Raw genomic sequence first — 17,091 nt, forward strand, 5'->3', positions numbered from 1 at the left:
TTCCTATCAATTCATTTCCCTTACTGGGTTACATTCCATTTTCAACACTAGAAAGATGAGCGTTGTCCTAATTTATTGGAGTATAGGGATACTGTCTCTTCTGGTGTGTGTGTGTGTGTGTGTGTGTGTGTGTGTGTGCACGTGTGCACACTTGTGCACTGTGTGGCCTAATACATTAATTAACATTGCAAAGCTAGCCATAATCCTGGGCAGCAACTGCTCAACCTCCTCATTTTTAAAGTCTCCATTGCAGGGGATGGGCCATGTAAAGAACAGGGAATGAGCCGTAGAGGTGAAGCTTTTAATGACACACTCTGTAATGAAATGGCACTCTGTGGGTTCACTTATTAGTAACCGAGCTTAAGCAGCCATGTCCCACAGCCAGTGTGCCACTGAAGACCCAGTGTGACCTTTGAATTGTCAGCTTGATGTGAGAAAGAGTGAGTGTAGCAGAAAATGCAGAAACAGCAGCATAATTTGGAGGTAGGGTATGGGGGCGGGAGATTAGTGCCAACAGGAACAGTTCCTCTAGTTGCTATATTTCTAGTTTTCTGTGAAATTACTCTAGAAACCAGAGCTATTTGCAGACTCGGCTAACCCCGCACTCCATGGGTTTGCATCTGATTTGTAAACAATGGGATAAATTGATTGAAAGTTGCAGGCTGCTACATGACAGTTGTTGGCACTGGAGGGACCACCAATGCCCTTCCAGTTGGAAATAATTATGCACCACAGATCCTCTTTGTGTTTTCCAGGGCGCTGAGATTTTTAAACTTTATATTCGGGAAAATGATTTATGGGAGAAACATTGATCTCATACAGATGTCTGCTTGAGAGTTGGGGGGAAATGAAAGATAGGAGAGCACAAGTTGATAACACTTTCCATTTCTAAAACCTCATTTGCTCCAGCAGCTAGCTCTGAGCCCTTTGCCTCTATTATTGCATTAATCTGTGCAATATTCCCATGTCACAGAGATGAGGTAAGTGTCATTCTTTTCATTTTATAGGTGGATGGTCAGGGCCATAGTGTTTTGTACTGATTTGTCTAGTAAATGAGCCAGGACTTCAACCTAGGCCTTTGGATGACTAGGTTAGCGTTGCTAGGTCAGGCTGTTTTCTTAAATGGGACATTTAATAATGAAATTTCCCTTTACAATACCTCTTTAACTTTTCAGTAATGATTCATGATTTCTACAGAGTTGGAGCTCTGTCAGCTCCAGCTTCTCCTAGGGGCTTGCTAAATACAATTTCTCTTCTCCCCCACATCCCCACATGTTTCCCTATTCCTCTTCCCACGTTCTCTCCTTCAACCCCACCTTCTATTGCCTTCCCACTACCTCCCCACAAGCACATGCAAAATTCTGTTAATAAAACCAGAAGACTTTCCTAGGTGACTGCATCATCAGACACTATGTTACTCAATAACTCATTCTCAGTACCGACTTAACCCCATTTTTTAGTGATGTAATTATTTGGCGAGTAAAAGATGAAATGATTGTAGAAGCTTGCCAGCATTTGCAACCTTTGTTTCCTCAATCATTTCATCTATCACCCTCCACATTATGAAAAGGGGGATTGATCAGATTTAAAACAGCAATTTGGGTCAGAAAGGAATTCCAAAATATTTATTCTGTAATACTAATAGAATTGTACTGGAGGCACCGAGCCAGTGAAGGTCTGTTCCTTGGTATATGCAGTGTTCTCAGTCTACTGCCAATCCAGATGGAGACTTGTTGAGCCTGCTTTTGGTAATGAGTGCTGGAGGTTATCTTTCCTTCCTTGCTGTTGAATATGTACAGGTATCCTCTGACTATTTTTCTGCTCCCATATTTATTGCATGGTAACAGAGACTCTTCAATAGCTGTCAAGCTGGAATTGAGTATAAATGTAAAGATTTCAAATGGATGAACTACTTTCCTTGTGGGGAATGAAGCAGGAACAACTGTCACCAGGTAGAGGAGAGTCCTTGAGCTCTCTGTCCCCATCTGGCCACTCTCCCTCTCATCTTTCTCTGATGTGTGTTATTTTTTTCTTGATCTTAGGTGAAGGAGTATCAGAGACAAAATGGACCAGATTTCACTTCTGTGTACTTCAAAAATTTGGAAGTGCCATCCAAAAAGCTCTTCAGCAACCAGAGCTGGTAGCAACTATACTCAAGTCCAGTAAAAACATAGCCTCGACAAGCTACCTTCTTGACTCAGGCCAGGAATACACCAGTCTAGCAGTTTAAATACCATGTCCTGAAAACAATAAAGTAACTTTCCTATGTATCGTGCCTATTCCCAAAGTAAATTTGGTGTGGAGAATACTTTTTGTAACAGCTACTTAAAGTCTGGACCTATTCTCCCCAGAGAGTGAGGTATGTAGGAATGGAGAGTGGACTCCCAGTTTGAAATGTTTTGATCTTTGCTATGGCTTAATGATAGATATTCCTTTGTAAAAGCTAATTGATCAAAGGATATCATGGAGATATAGCCGGTAATTGATGTAGAAAGGAACATATTGATTTGGGGCTCATGAGTAATATTATTAGAAATTCAATCCTATCCCATAGAGTCACCCCTAGAATATGTAAGAGGGAGTGTATAACACTGACGAGGGCAGTGCATATCCTCAATCTGGGAACCTGATCTGCTAGTCCTTCCATCTATCCATCCATCTATCCTATTCAAAACCCACCTTTCACAAATGAGGATTTGGACTCAGATTCTTTGATTCCAGAGTCACTGCCTTTTTCATTTCAATCATATATCAATTGATGTAAAAGTACTTCAATGTTTTCAAAGCATTTTACATACTTTATTTCATTGATCCTCACAACAACTCTGTTAAGTAGATCCTATTAACATTTCAAATTTTACAGAAGAAGAACCTGCCATTATCCCCATTTTCAAGTAAGGAAACTGAGGCTTGGGGAGATGAAGTGATTAGCTCAGCACTGCATAGCTAGAAAGTTTCAAAGGTGATTCAAACTCGGGTTTGTTTCCCTCTAAATCCAATACTGTTTTTATGATATACTATATTACATAGGTAAAGCGTACATTTTTTGGTTTGGTTGTGACCTTGTAGTAATTAACTCATTTCTTCCAGACTCTAAAACAATCTTGCTTACCTCCTGTCCCTTTCCCATCTTTGAATACCTAGTCAGGGAGCTAAGTAGTAATGAAAATGGGTTTCATTAAATAGGAATCCTACTTATTTTCTCAAACCACTATGCTAATAATCTTCCTTCTCAATAAAGGCTTAAACACATACCAATATAACTAGCTTTTTTCAGCTTTTTTTTTCCTAAGGAAGATTATTTCTTAGGGTTAAAAATATCCCTCTTCAAAATCCAGGACTTTGTTATTAGAAATGAACACCTAAAGTATAAGAAATCTCCCTTCTCTGTCACAAGGGAATAAGGACAGAAACCCCTACTCTTAAGTCATTCCCTTTTGAAAATGACCACAGAGAAGAGATGAAGAGCTAAAATATTTCCTTGCTAAAGCATGAATTTTGCAAGCCCTTATGAATAAATAAAGATGGTATTAGAATATAGATATAGTTTATGGGTATATGAATATGGATATCGGAAATGTATTCTTTTCCTTGAAATGTACCAATACATGCATAGTACTGAAGACTTCTACTATGAAGTTCAAAGAAATCTCACCAGAATCATTCATTGTGTAAACACAAACTGGCAGTCATGAGACGCCAAAGTTGAAGGCTTCTCTTCCTTGGTTCTATCTATAGCTTTCCTGGCTTCTTTCAAGGTGCAGCTCAAATTTCATCACCTGTAGGAGGCCGCTCTGGGACCTCTTTCTTCCCCCTATTGCTAGTGCCTTCCCTCTGACTTTACCTCTTATTTACCTGGTAGATATCTTTAGGTACATATTTAGTGCCACATTGTCTCCCCTATTGTGTATTTTTTGAGGACAGAGACCATGATTTTTCCTTTATCTGCACCCCTAGAGCTTAGAACATATCTTGTACATAGTAAACACTCAGTAGAGACTTGTTGACAGACTAACTGGATTTTCTCTCTTTGGGGAGGATACCATTACAAGATCCATGTTGGTGGGCAAAATCATCTAAAGCATTTTATGTCTGAAGCCAGGAGTTTCCAATTGAGTGTGGTGCTATTTCTCTGGAGATAAGTTGTGAAAACAGCCTGCTTGGTATTTATGTTGACATTCTCTCACAGGCTCCATCTCTGTTTCTTCCTTCCCCTGTCATGAAGTTGGTGATAATCAACAAGAAGGCAGTTTTGACTCTTGGAGCTCTCTGGAGCTTTTAGCTCTGGGCAAAGGCAAATGTGCAAACACAACAGACATAAGTCTAGAAATTTCTTTCCCCAAGAAAGAGATGATGTTCCACTTGTCAGGCAGTCAATCTGAGTGTAAGTTCTCTGGAGGGATCTCAGATCTGAATACATCCATGGGCCTGATTTACTTAATAATTGGGATCTTTGGTAAAACGGAGTTTCCTTGAGGATTGTTGCTCAGGTCATCTCATATGCTACTCAAACAGAACCCAAAGTTACCGAAATTCTGTAATGTAAAAAGTCATAAAAACAAGGTTCTTGAGGGAAAAAGGAAAAGAAAAACCCACAGTGGGCCAAAAGCTTAAATATAAGTTAAAGTATTCCACTCTCCCCACTTTCTACAAAGATTTTAATGGACTTTCCTGTTGACTGGAATAGCCCATAGATGGGATCATAACATCCTTTCTGAGCTTTATAATCTTGATTACTATAATAATTAATAATGATGATGATGATGATAAGAATAGATAGATAAACAATATCTTCTAGCTTTCCATTTTTACTGTTTCTAGAAGAACTTTTTATTTTCTAGGAATAGGATTATCCCCAACTTCAAGCTGTGACTCCCTGGATCTTGGTACCAGAAGATCCATGCTGTTTCTTTCAAAATGGTATTTTGCCTGCAAAGTCTCTTATCTTCAATTTATGTTGTGCACAGTTCCCATAAGAAACACTCAGAAGCACTGGTTACAACACTGGTTATGACCATCACACTCCATGCTCCTTGAGCATTAGCATGACAGCATCCTTAGAAGACAATGGCTTCTAACTCCACTATTTCACTCATTCAGCTGTTCCTTGGTTACAATATGGTAATCAATGACCTTTGAGTTATGAGACTTCTGTTCTTCGAGGACTCTTAGGTCCTTAACTTCTGCTATTTTGGCCACAGTTGATTCCTTGCTCCTATGAATACTTAATTTCTTTCTTTGTTTCAGAAACAACATAGTTTCTTGATCTTCTCCCTTCCAAATTACTTTACTTTCATGTTCTTCCATGGATTCTCATTCTTTTTCCAATCCCTTTATATGCTTTATCCTCCAAACTTTTGTTTGGGACCTCTCCATTTCTTTTCCTACCCCCTCTCCTTTTGACAAACTGATACATGACTAAGACTTCACCTCCATGCAGATGACTTGTCTCAAGTTTTCTCATTGGAATCTATCCTTCATGCAAATCAAATTAGTAAGCATTTATTAAGTGACCACTGTAGGATAGGTACCAGTACTCACTACTATTCCCTGTCTTCAAGGAACTCACTATAAAATTTGGGGAGGCTGAATCCAAATAGGTACAAATAAATACAAATAAGATAAATACAGAATAAATTAAGAGATTATCTCAAGGGAGAAAAAATGATATTGAGGATGACTGGAAAAGACTTCTTTTGCATGATGGGGAATAAACTGAAATTTGAAATAAGGCAGGGATACCAGGAGCCAGAGATGAAAAATGAGAATATTTAAGGTATGGGGATCAGCCTGTGAAAATGCAATGTCAGAGATTAAATATTTTATGAGAAGAATAACAAAGAGGCCCAAGTCACTGGATCTCAGAGTACAAGGGTAGGAGTTAAGTATAATCCAAAAAAGATTGAGAAGATAAGAAGGAGCCAGGTTATGAAAGCAAACTGAGGATTTTTATTTTTGATCCTGGAGGTGATGAGGAGCCATTGGATTTTATTGACTAGTATAGTAACGTGGTCAGACCTGAAACTCTTCTGGTGGTAACATTCAACTAAATATTATTGGACTCTAAAATTCTCTTGGTATCGAGTGGATTACTCAATTGTCAGGAGGTCCAAATACTTTTATGTATAATATTTATTTACAAAAAACCCCAAAACTAAACTTTTTCAGCAAGCTAGACCTCATCTCCCATAAAAAAACCCAATTTTCATGACATTTTATAGATATTTATATGAACTAATAACATAGCCTTTAAAATAATTATTCATCATATTACACTAGGAAATTAGTTTTTTTTTCCTTTTGATACTTAATATCTTTTTCTTGTTCTATTTAGAAAACTGTGGGGTGCCCTCCTTGTAATAATTTAGTACTAGTTCTTTTTAATCATTATTAAAGAAGGACAGAGTGGTATAGTACCAATCACATTATTTATGGATTATAAAAATAATGATTTTCTTCACAACTTCAAGGATCTGCAGTTTCATTTGGGGTGGGTACTCCTTCCATCAACCAATCCCAATACAACTTGAATTATTTTCATGAGCTGCTTTGACTGAAAAATGTATCATTCTATGACCAACCTGATGATGACAATTGTTAGAATGGATCTGAGATCACTGACATGTAGGTCGTAATAAGGGCTTTATGAAAAAAAAAACTTTTTGTAATTTTTTAGGATTAATTTAAACTTGTACTCTGCAGAAAGAGGCTTTGAAAGCCCACGGTTACTTCCATGCATCCTTGAATCACTGGATTAGTACTTTATTGAATTTACAGGTGCATGGGATGTCTAGATTGTAAACTTCTTGAGGACAGAGGCTGTTTTTAGTTTTGTCTTGGTATATTCCTAGTGAAATTTCTTGACATAGGAGGTACTGATTGATTGAATATCTGTAAAAAAAAAAGAACAATTCCAGATTTAAACATTGATAGATAACTTCAATGTATTCTTTTGTTCAGTTGCATCTCACACTTTGAGATCCCATTTGGGGTTTTCTCAGCAAAAATATTGGAGTGGTTTGCCATTTCCTTCTCCAGATCATTTTATAGATGAGAATCTGAGGCAAACAGGGTGAAGAGACCTGCCCATGGTTCACCATCTAGTCAGTGTCTGAGTCTGGATTTTATATGCAGGATAAATTGGGAAATGGAAAAAGGTTTTTTTCTGTCAAAAACAAACAAACCAACAAACCCTAATGGGGTCATGAAGAGTTGGACACGACTGAACTCTGGATTGCCAATGGCTGATAAATGGTGTGTCTATCTGGAGCTGAGAGATATACTGAGAATAAACTAGACACATTTAGAAAAGACAATTTCTCTCTGATGCACTGACCCTCACATCCCAAATGACAGCTATAACTAAGCAAAATGTCATGAGGAATCCACAAAGGGAGAAGGAGATTTACAGGAACCAGGATAGCCCTTTGCCACATAAATTTTTTTATGTGCTTCATAGCTACTTTGCTGAGAATTTGAACTCACTTTCCATACAGGAGAGTGTCCTCCTAGTTGGGAGGGAGTAAGGTTTCTATAACAATTGTCTTTGCTGTATCTTCTCGGGAAATAACTTTTCTAAAAGCTAATTAAATTTGGCTGATAATCAAAGGAAAGCATATATATATAGTAGTTCTAGTACTAGAAAAACCCAGCTCCTCAGGATTAACCTTGAAAACTACTCTTGAGGAACTCAGGCAACCAATTCAAGCTGGAGTTGTATAAGTCCCAGATGGGGTGATAGCCATATATATGTGCATTAGACACATGACACATACATATGTTCGATGCACACGTGATACATGTACATATTGCATAGCTATATGTTGACATGCACATATATGCTTCTGTGATTCAAATGGAAATCAAGAAGGGGGGAACAGTAGCAGCGGGAACTATAATAGATAGCCTTTTCAAAATGAAAAGGGTATCTAGAGACCAGAAAGCTGAACACTGAGACAACACAGCTGCCTGTGGAACTACAATCTGAGTTCCAGATGCTACAGCTGCCTCTGCTTTCAATGGCCAGGATGGGATCATTCTTCAAAGCCATGGTGTCTGAGAGACCATTGGCTGTTGACTTGCCTATTCTCATAGGAATCAGACTATGATATAAGGTCTCCTCTTACCATCTTCTCTCTCTTAGTGTGTGACAGAGTATTTCCTAATCTTATCTGTGATTTGTCATTAGGGAGAAAGGAAAGAAACATTTTATTAAGTGCCTACTATGTGCCAGGCATTTGTGTTAATGTCTTTACAAATATTGTTGTATTTAATCTTCACAACAGTCCTAAGAAGTAGATGCTATTGATGGGGTGGATAAGAACCCAGCAAAAGTCCATGTCCCTGCTGGCAATCCAGTGTCTAGGTGGGCCATACAGAGGGGTGCTGACAGGAGAAGGCTTTTGTTTAATTTAAGTGGAATTTAAGTGAGCCTTTGTTGCAACTGACCCTAAGTAGTGAAAATCCCACAGCTAGATTCTGAAGCAGACAGGGAGGGGTTATTGAATTCCTTGCAATGACAAAATTATCATGACCCCACAGTTACTGTATCCAGTCAGAAAGACAAGTTATGAAGTCAACACTTTAAATATAAAAGAACCTACTTGTGTCCCAATCCCCTACTAACAGCTTTAAGGATGTTAAATCCTTTTATGGTTAGCCTGCCAGTCAATAATCTTCCAGGTCCCCAGTAAGTCCCCAGTTCTTTGCAGGTTCATTAGGAACTGCCTGCCTTACAGCAAATTTTTTCCCCTGCCTTATGGTATCTTTCCCCTTGTTATAGCTAATTTTTTTGCCCAGTTTACTAAGCATTATAATGACTAATTCCTTTTAGGGTTAGCCTGCTTACCAAACTTTGTTATGGTGAGTTCCAGTAAAAGATTTAACCTGAGTTTTTCTCCTTAATTAATAGCTAAAACTCCCCTTTGCCATTATGCCTTTGGTATAATGGTATTATAATACAATGGTATAATAATGGAATTTTTGCCTCTTGATTCTTGAGACACCTCCTGACACCTGCCCAAACCTCCAATATACTTTTTGGGTCTGACATTCTTGAAAATACCCCAAAATTTAATGGACCATATGGGAGGATCCTGAAACTCCAATATATTTTGGAGTTGAGTACTTTTGTTATCCCAGTATCCATCACTATTATTATCTGTACTTTCCAATTGAGGAAATTGAGGCATACAGAGATTAAGTGACTGGATTTATCTGGTCAACAGTACCTGAAGCTTTGTTTGATCTCAGGTTTTCTTGCATTCTATCCAATACTTAGCCTAGCTGCCTCATTACCATCATTGCCATAATTAATAAAGCTTTAAAAACATTTTAAAATCTTAATTCCAGGGTATAAGGTCCAAGAGATCTTAACTGTTTTTGGTTGTACAATTCATTATTTGTAAAAGCTATTATAAATGGAGGGGGCACTGTGAGAGAGAGGATTTTTCAGAAAGCACGATTCCTCTCTGTTTGAAATTTTACTGGAATAAATCTGGTTTGGGGCTTGGGAGAAAAATGATAAAGAATGTTATTGATTTATAAATAATTTTAAGAGCTTCTCAATAGCAGTGAAATATTCAGCTATGGGAATCCATATCTAGTGATTTCCCCCCTGGGCACAAATGACCTAAAATGGTGGCCAGAGGACCAAGATTTGCCAAGCAGCTACCCCCAGAGGAAATTAGCCTCAGGCAATGTTACTCATCCTATTGTCCTTTCTTAGCCAGTTCAAAGGACTCCAAAGTGAAGGAAGGAGAGGAGTCTTTGACTGGGAGAAGGTTATGCCCAGAGGGCCAATTGAAAGATGGTATAGGGAAATAGGAGTTTTGTCCCCATAAAGGTGAGACTAGATAATTCTTTGCCAACTTAAATACTCCTAGTTCTAGAAATATATACAGAGATAATTAAAAGCAAAGTACATTGAAAGTAATACAACGTAATTTAAAGAAAGAATTAGCAAAGTAGAAATGGATTTTTATAAGAAGTTTTATTTATATATTTTTCATATATATTTATTTATATAAATAAATTATATTTATAAGAAGTGGTACATAAGCAAAATCTTTGAGGAAAACAGGACTTTTTGAAGGTAGCAACCATTTGCATAGTCAGAATCAAGGAAAGGACTCCAAACTTAAACTATGAAATTTTAATAGCTGATCAGCAGAAACAGTTGTATATGATGCTTTATTAGCAAAAAGTTAAATGAAAATGATGTTTTAGGCTAAGGATGGAAAAAACAGAAATAAGATAATGGATTCTGAGAAGAAGAGCAGAAGGGACTTCTAAGGATCAAGTGAAATAACATTTATAATATGTTTTGCAAGCCTTAAGCACCATATAAATGCTAGTGGTGGTTGTTATTGCCACCATTTCACAACTTTCCTTTTCTTCCCCCACCCTCATTTCTTACCTTCTCTTATTTCTTTACTACTACCACCTCAAAACTGTCCCAGGATCAGATCTTCAATGAGGTGATCATGGGGTGTGTGTGTGGGTGTGTGAGTGTGTGTGTGTAAAGGTCCCATTGTCCTACTAATAGAGACAAGAGGTGGAAAAAGAAATTCCAAAGATTTGAAATTTAAATTGAAAGAGGAATGATGCCAATTCCTATAATATTAATTGGAATTTAAACAGACCTTATAAGTAATTTAGCCCAATTCCCTCATTTTATAGATGAAAAAAATAAAGGCCCATAAAGATAAAATGACTAATGAAGGTCATTTTACTAGCCAGTGATAGAGCTGATCTGATTTATGGGTAGGCTTTATCCATTGCATCATTGGTTGGATCAAAGAAGGGTACACCACTGCTGATGAAATCATGGGATCCTGGGAGTGGCTAAACATTTATGGTTTGTGACTTTCTGCTTCCAAAAAGAAATGAAAGTAGCTCAATAAATATTTATTAGTAAATCTTCTTTCATTTATGTTTAAGAGAGGCATCCTAGCATTTTCCTGTAGCTGATGTTTTGATATAGCTTCATCTGACCTTTTCCCTCTTGAGATGGCTAGTCTTTGGAGAGGACTGATGCAAATGTTCCACAAAGGTGACAGAGATCAATCACAGCATGGCACAAAGAGAGACAGAGAGAGAGACAAGGAGAAACAGACAGAGAGACACACAAAGAGAGAGACACATAGAGAAATACAGACACAGATACAGAGAGAGACACACAGAGAGACACATGCAGACAAAGAGACAAAGACACATACACAGAGAGAAAAAGAGAGAGACAGAGAGACACAGAGAGATAGATACACAGAGAGAGACAGAGAGACAGACACACAGAGAGAGACAGAGAGACAGAGACAGAGACAGACAGACTGAAACAGAGATACAGGCAGATACAGATTAGAGACAGACAGAGACGAAAAGACACAGAGGAGAAAGAGACAGAAAGATAAAGAGGAAAAGAGGGAGAGGGAGGCGTAGAAAAGGAGAGAGAAGAGAGAAAGGAAAGGAAAATAGAAAGGAGCTAGCAATAGATAGAAACACAGACAAAGAGACAGAAATACAGAAAGGCAGAAACATACACAGAAAGAAATCTGGGAACCTTTGTATACAGGAGTGCAACTTTCTCTTGCCAGGTAGATATAAAACTAATCTTATTATCCTTTTCCCTCCCATGCTCTGTGAATCAGGAACAGTTCAAAATGGAATAAGTATAGCATTTTGCTCTTGCCCTATCATACCTCAGGAAATACACCTGCAAAGCTGGGGTGGTAGTGATGCTGACTGTCATCCTGATCTTCTGGGATACACGAAAATAGCAACGAGCTTGGGGAAAAGCCTAGCACTCTATCTGGGGAGACTGATGCTCTCCTCTATTGCTAAAGTTGGAGAGAGAAGAGGTAACATAAAAAAATCACCTCTCTCTTGCTTACATCAACTCCTTTGCTATGGTTAGGAAGTGGAAGAGAGGGAAGAGTTGAACTTCAACTGAAGAAAAGAGTTTCTGTCTGAGGGCTGGAAAAGTGAGTGAGGTTTTGTTTCTTTTGATGCACATCTATTGTTTTAAATTTTGCCATGTCATTATCCAATCTAATAAAATATCCTACTTAACTATGAGCCTGCTTAGGAGTGAATGAGTGAAATAACCTTCTGCATCTGGAAGTAGAGGACCATGGCTAGTAGGTGATGGAGGAGCTTTATGACAAATCAGAGGATTGTCATCTAGAAAGCATGAATGGAGTGTAGAATGGAGCAGGGATGGCAGAGTGTTGAGTGATTAACAGCTGTGTGCCCTAAGAGTTTGACTGTTAACAAGATCCAGGCAACAACATTGTTGCTTGTTTTTTTTTTCCTTCCTCATGAAATGGTTGTGTAAGCTATAGTGATAAACAAAACTAGAACAAAAAGGAAACAACACAGCACCCTTGTTGCCTCGAAAAACAGATGACACAATCAGGGATCCAGGCTCCTCAGTCATCAGGTTCACGCTTCCATTGCTTAGCATATTTTCCCAAATTATTCCCGCTAGTGTCGTATCCAATCTACTTCATGTGCTGTCCCATACTCTAATGATGACAGATTTACTGAACAAAACAAATTACACATTTCTCCTATAGCCAAGGCTTGCTGTCTCTGAAGAATGCAGAAAAGTCACTGCAGAGAAAAAATACTACACCTCACCAGAAATCAGGGAAATTCCAATGTTTTGAGAAATCAGTGCTAAAATCCCCCCACACACCTCCAGGACTGCACAACAATACACAATTTAGTAATGAATAGAGCTCAATTAGCCTCCAGACAGTCTTCAGAGAAAGAAGCTAAGTCTTAAGAGTTTCATATGGGAAAAACCATTAGTTGGGCACAGAGTCATATCTTTAGGGTTAAATCAGTTATCCTACACAGTGATGTGGCAATAAAGCATCATGATCCTTGGATTTATAGAAAAAGGTACTGGGTTCATATCCTGATTCTGCTACTTACTCCCCTGGTGACATTTGGTAAGTCATTTCATCTTTGGACCTTGGGTTGCTCATAAGAATAGATAATCTCTGAAGTTCTTTCTGGCTCTAAATCTTATGATTCTATGGATGCTTATAGACTCCTTTAAGTGTGGATTCTCGAAAATAATTTGAGCTGGATTTAGTTCAATTCATCATTTGCTATATGCTAATATATAGATTATCTTTGTACATAGACTGCCAAGTAGCTCAGGTTAAATGTGGAGATGAAATGAGAGCATCCTAACACAGCAAGGCAATTCAGTTTGGATACACTGATAATTAGCTTCTTTGGAGGCATCCCTCCTCATGTCCTTATGGAAACACATCTGGTCGTCAGGACAGCATATAATGAAGGACATGGTGATTTTCATGATATTTAGAAATCCACCAAATTGGAAGGGCTTTGATTGCATGTGGGTGGAATTTTTATGCCCTTATTTGACTGGAAAGCTGTAGCAGAGAAACAGATACAAATCAGGTCCTAGAGTCATTTGGTGTCCTCTGAGAGAAAACGAATTTCTGTCTCATGAGGGAAGGATGAGGAATGAGTCTAACCCACATTGTGGGGGAAATTCTGGTAAATTCCAGTCATATCACATATCTCCCCTTGGTGGCAAGGACCTTCTGTCATTTAAATTCCAGTCAGAATTTTAATCGGATAGTCCTACTGGAACGGGAAGTCCAAAGTGAAAAAGGGGGAAAGAGAAGAAAAAGACATCATCAACAACAGGCAATAACACAAATGAAATCCATCAAAATTGTAAAAGAAGAAAAATGAAAACAAAAGGCAGGAAAATTGACTTTTCTTCCTCCTCACCCATCCTGCTTAAGAAGTACCAAGCTTTAAATTTCAGTAGTCTAGTTCATGATGCCCAATCTTTGCAGTTTACAGTGAGTTTCCTAATGCAAAGTACTGGTGATGAACTGGCAGCACTAAGAACATCTGAGACACGGCATAAGTGATAACACCTTTACAGATTTCTTCTGGTGTGAGGAAATGACAGTGAGCAAGGGAAACTCCATGAACTGGGAATTTCTGGCACGCACAGTCAATAGTTCTTCACGCATCAAGATCATCTGAAGTAAAGTGACTAAGAGGTTATGAAACCTATCCTGGGATCCAAGTTGAACCCAAGACTTTTCTTATATCATTATCTTCTCAGTAGAACCTGGCCCACCTGATAACACCCACTCCACTTCCTGAAAGCAATGATCTAAAATCTTTATGGTCCATTTGTGGATTTTCTACCAACTTCTCAGAATTACCATCCAATAAGCTAAGGGATCCCTTTGGCTCCAAGCAAATATGTATCCAGAGTATTTATATAGCAAAGCTTCACCTTCCCTATGCTATTAGAAAACAAGGTTTCTTTGAAAGATCCCACCCCTTGTTCTCCTTTATGGGAAGGAGGTTGCAAACTGTCTCAGAGGAAAGAAATCCTGATACTTAAGAATGACTCAAACCACTTCTCCAACATGTAGAGAATCATCTGTGAAGACAAGAACTTTGAAGTCAAGTCAACTCTGCAGTGGGGAAAGAATAAGGAAGACTCAGGGAGAGTCTGCTGGAACTATGTCAAAAAGCGGCTCATTATTATTAGGCAAATCTTCTTAGTGAAGGATCCCAGAAACCACTAGACAAGAAAGCCTTTTTCCTTCATGGGGTGATGTTCATTTGTCACAGACAAAACTTCTTGGAGGATGGATACTTGAGGCAACAATCAAATGCATAACGATGTAGGCACTGATTAGCAAGGACTATTGATTACCTCTTGTCCAGGACAACCTGAAAGATATTGGGTTAGGTGAGTACTCAGTGGAGCAGAATTAGTTACCTTGTCCTTAAAGGTTCATATAGCACAATATAACAACATCATTCTAATATCCATATTGGCACTAGACCTATTCCCCAAAGTATGCCATTCTTATAATTGCTCTAAGCTGATCATTTATCATATAATGTCTCAGATGGATGCTGCACTATCTTACAAACTTATATACTGAGAGGCAATAGAAAAATTTCTCCATTGGTTCTAACAAAGAATGAGATCTTTTGATTTTCTATTCCTGGCCTCTCCAGACTCCAGAACACTTGACTAAGCCCATAGCCAGTTCTTAGGAAATAGTATAGAATCAGCAACTGAGGGAAATTCGAGGATGAATCATGGTGTAGAAGGGCTGAATATATGGAACAGGACCCTGAAAAGAATGAAGGCAGATTGTTCAATGCTATTCCACAAAATGGGGGGTACAGGAGGAACTCAAAAATGGGAGAAGGGCAGTGACCTTCATTGGGGAATATTTCATAGTGAGCAGGATTCAGAGATGATAGACTTTCTTTCAAAGAGGCAGATTTGTGGATGACTTGAATTTAAATGGAGGTCATCATGTTTCAAGTAGGGATTATGGATTCTATAAAATCTGGAGTCCAATAAGGTATGGGCTTTTTTCATAGATCATAAGAAGCAAGTATCAATGGTTTATTATGGATTTTGCTTAGATCCTGTGGATCTTCTTTATCATACTGTATTTTCCAAAACTTGATTGAGCTAACTGGACCCTGGATTATTTTTGGCTAGATTTCACACCCCTTATCCTTCATATAGGTTATTATCTGACCTTAGACCTTTCCTACCCCAATCTTACCTGGTTTTATCAATGTTATGTCAGTAGAGCAGTGGTGTGCCCTCAGGAAGGAATATCAATTGCAGATTCTGCCCACCATAATATGGAAACATGAAGGAAACCTGAGAGATAAAGCTGGGCAAGGATATTGGAATCCTTCCCAGGAAAGAAAGACACTTCCCAAGCAAACTCTCTTGATAGTTTCAGCCACAGGAATAGAGGGAAAAAAAGCAATATCAAGATTCATAACCCCAGAGCATTCATTATAGGCCTGGGCTACTTGGTCTACAATATTGATAAGGACAGGAATAGTTGTAGCAATGAATATGATATCTTTGTCTTTCTCTGTAAGCTATTATCTAGTTTTCTTACAAGGAACTTGTAAAACAAAATGCTCCAGTTTTCTTTTATCTTCATTACTAGAGAAGAAATATCTTTCACACTTTTCCCAAATACCTTGAAACCTAATATGTACAGTGTTAACAATGGGAGGGTTTGAGCCATTCTAAGAGTTTCCGTATGACCCCATCTACAGTAAGATCCTAGAAGTTGGTGAAAGGATTTACACAATCACTGAGCACCCATAGTATATAAATCCATCATTATGGGAGGCATTACACATAGTTACACAAGCACATAGCAATATAACACAGGCTAGTAGTAGTGTAGCAAACAACATGAATTAACATGAGAATTTACATATTTACACATTGTCCATTAGTTCATGTGCCAGGAATCCAATGATTCCTATAAGCTTTGAGGTAAACAATTTTTCATATACAACATTATACATGTCCATAAGTCCTAAAAATGGTCCAAAAGGAACCCATTGTCCATCAATATAACACAGTCTAGTAGCAATGTAACAAATAACATGAATCAACATGAGAATTTGTACATGTACATGCCAGCCTTCTTTATTCCTCTTTATTACCCCTTGAATGATCAAATGGGGTAGGGACTTTAGAGTATACCTTAGGCATAGGAGGGGCTTGAAAAGTCCTTAGTGTCTGGTCCTGAATTTCCCTGTGCAATTTTACTAGTATATTCAGGGGCTGTCCATTAATTGCTTTTTTAAAAAATCCATCTTATATTTTAGGAACTATACCTAGGCCTCCCTCTAGGAGAAGGGGGTCATTGTCCTCCATTTACCTAGCAAGGAGATGAGCTCTTTGGCTCTTCTCTCTATTCCCAGAGTGCCATCTTGCACTGACAGTTCTATCTGTCCAAGCCAGAATTGAATTCAATCAATCTCCTGCTCAAATCTCACCAAGTAATGAATCTATAATTGTATCACTGTATGATGGTCAAGAGAGATGCGTTTTAAAAGTCTGAAACCATTTTGGTGGAACTCTTCCCAAGAGATGAGCATCTAATTGCCTCAGAGACAGTCTGAGCATAGGGTGGGGCAGTCTGTGGTAGGTTTTGTAAATCCAATGCTATCAACTTCATCTCCTTCAGAAATTCATCCTCTCTCTTATATATCCCCATTAGGGAGCTGATTGTG

Source organism: Sarcophilus harrisii, chromosome 4, assembly GCF_902635505.1.
Source record: "Sarcophilus harrisii chromosome 4, mSarHar1.11, whole genome shotgun sequence".
NCBI classification, from domain to species: Eukaryota; Metazoa; Chordata; class Mammalia; order Dasyuromorphia; family Dasyuridae; genus Sarcophilus; species Sarcophilus harrisii.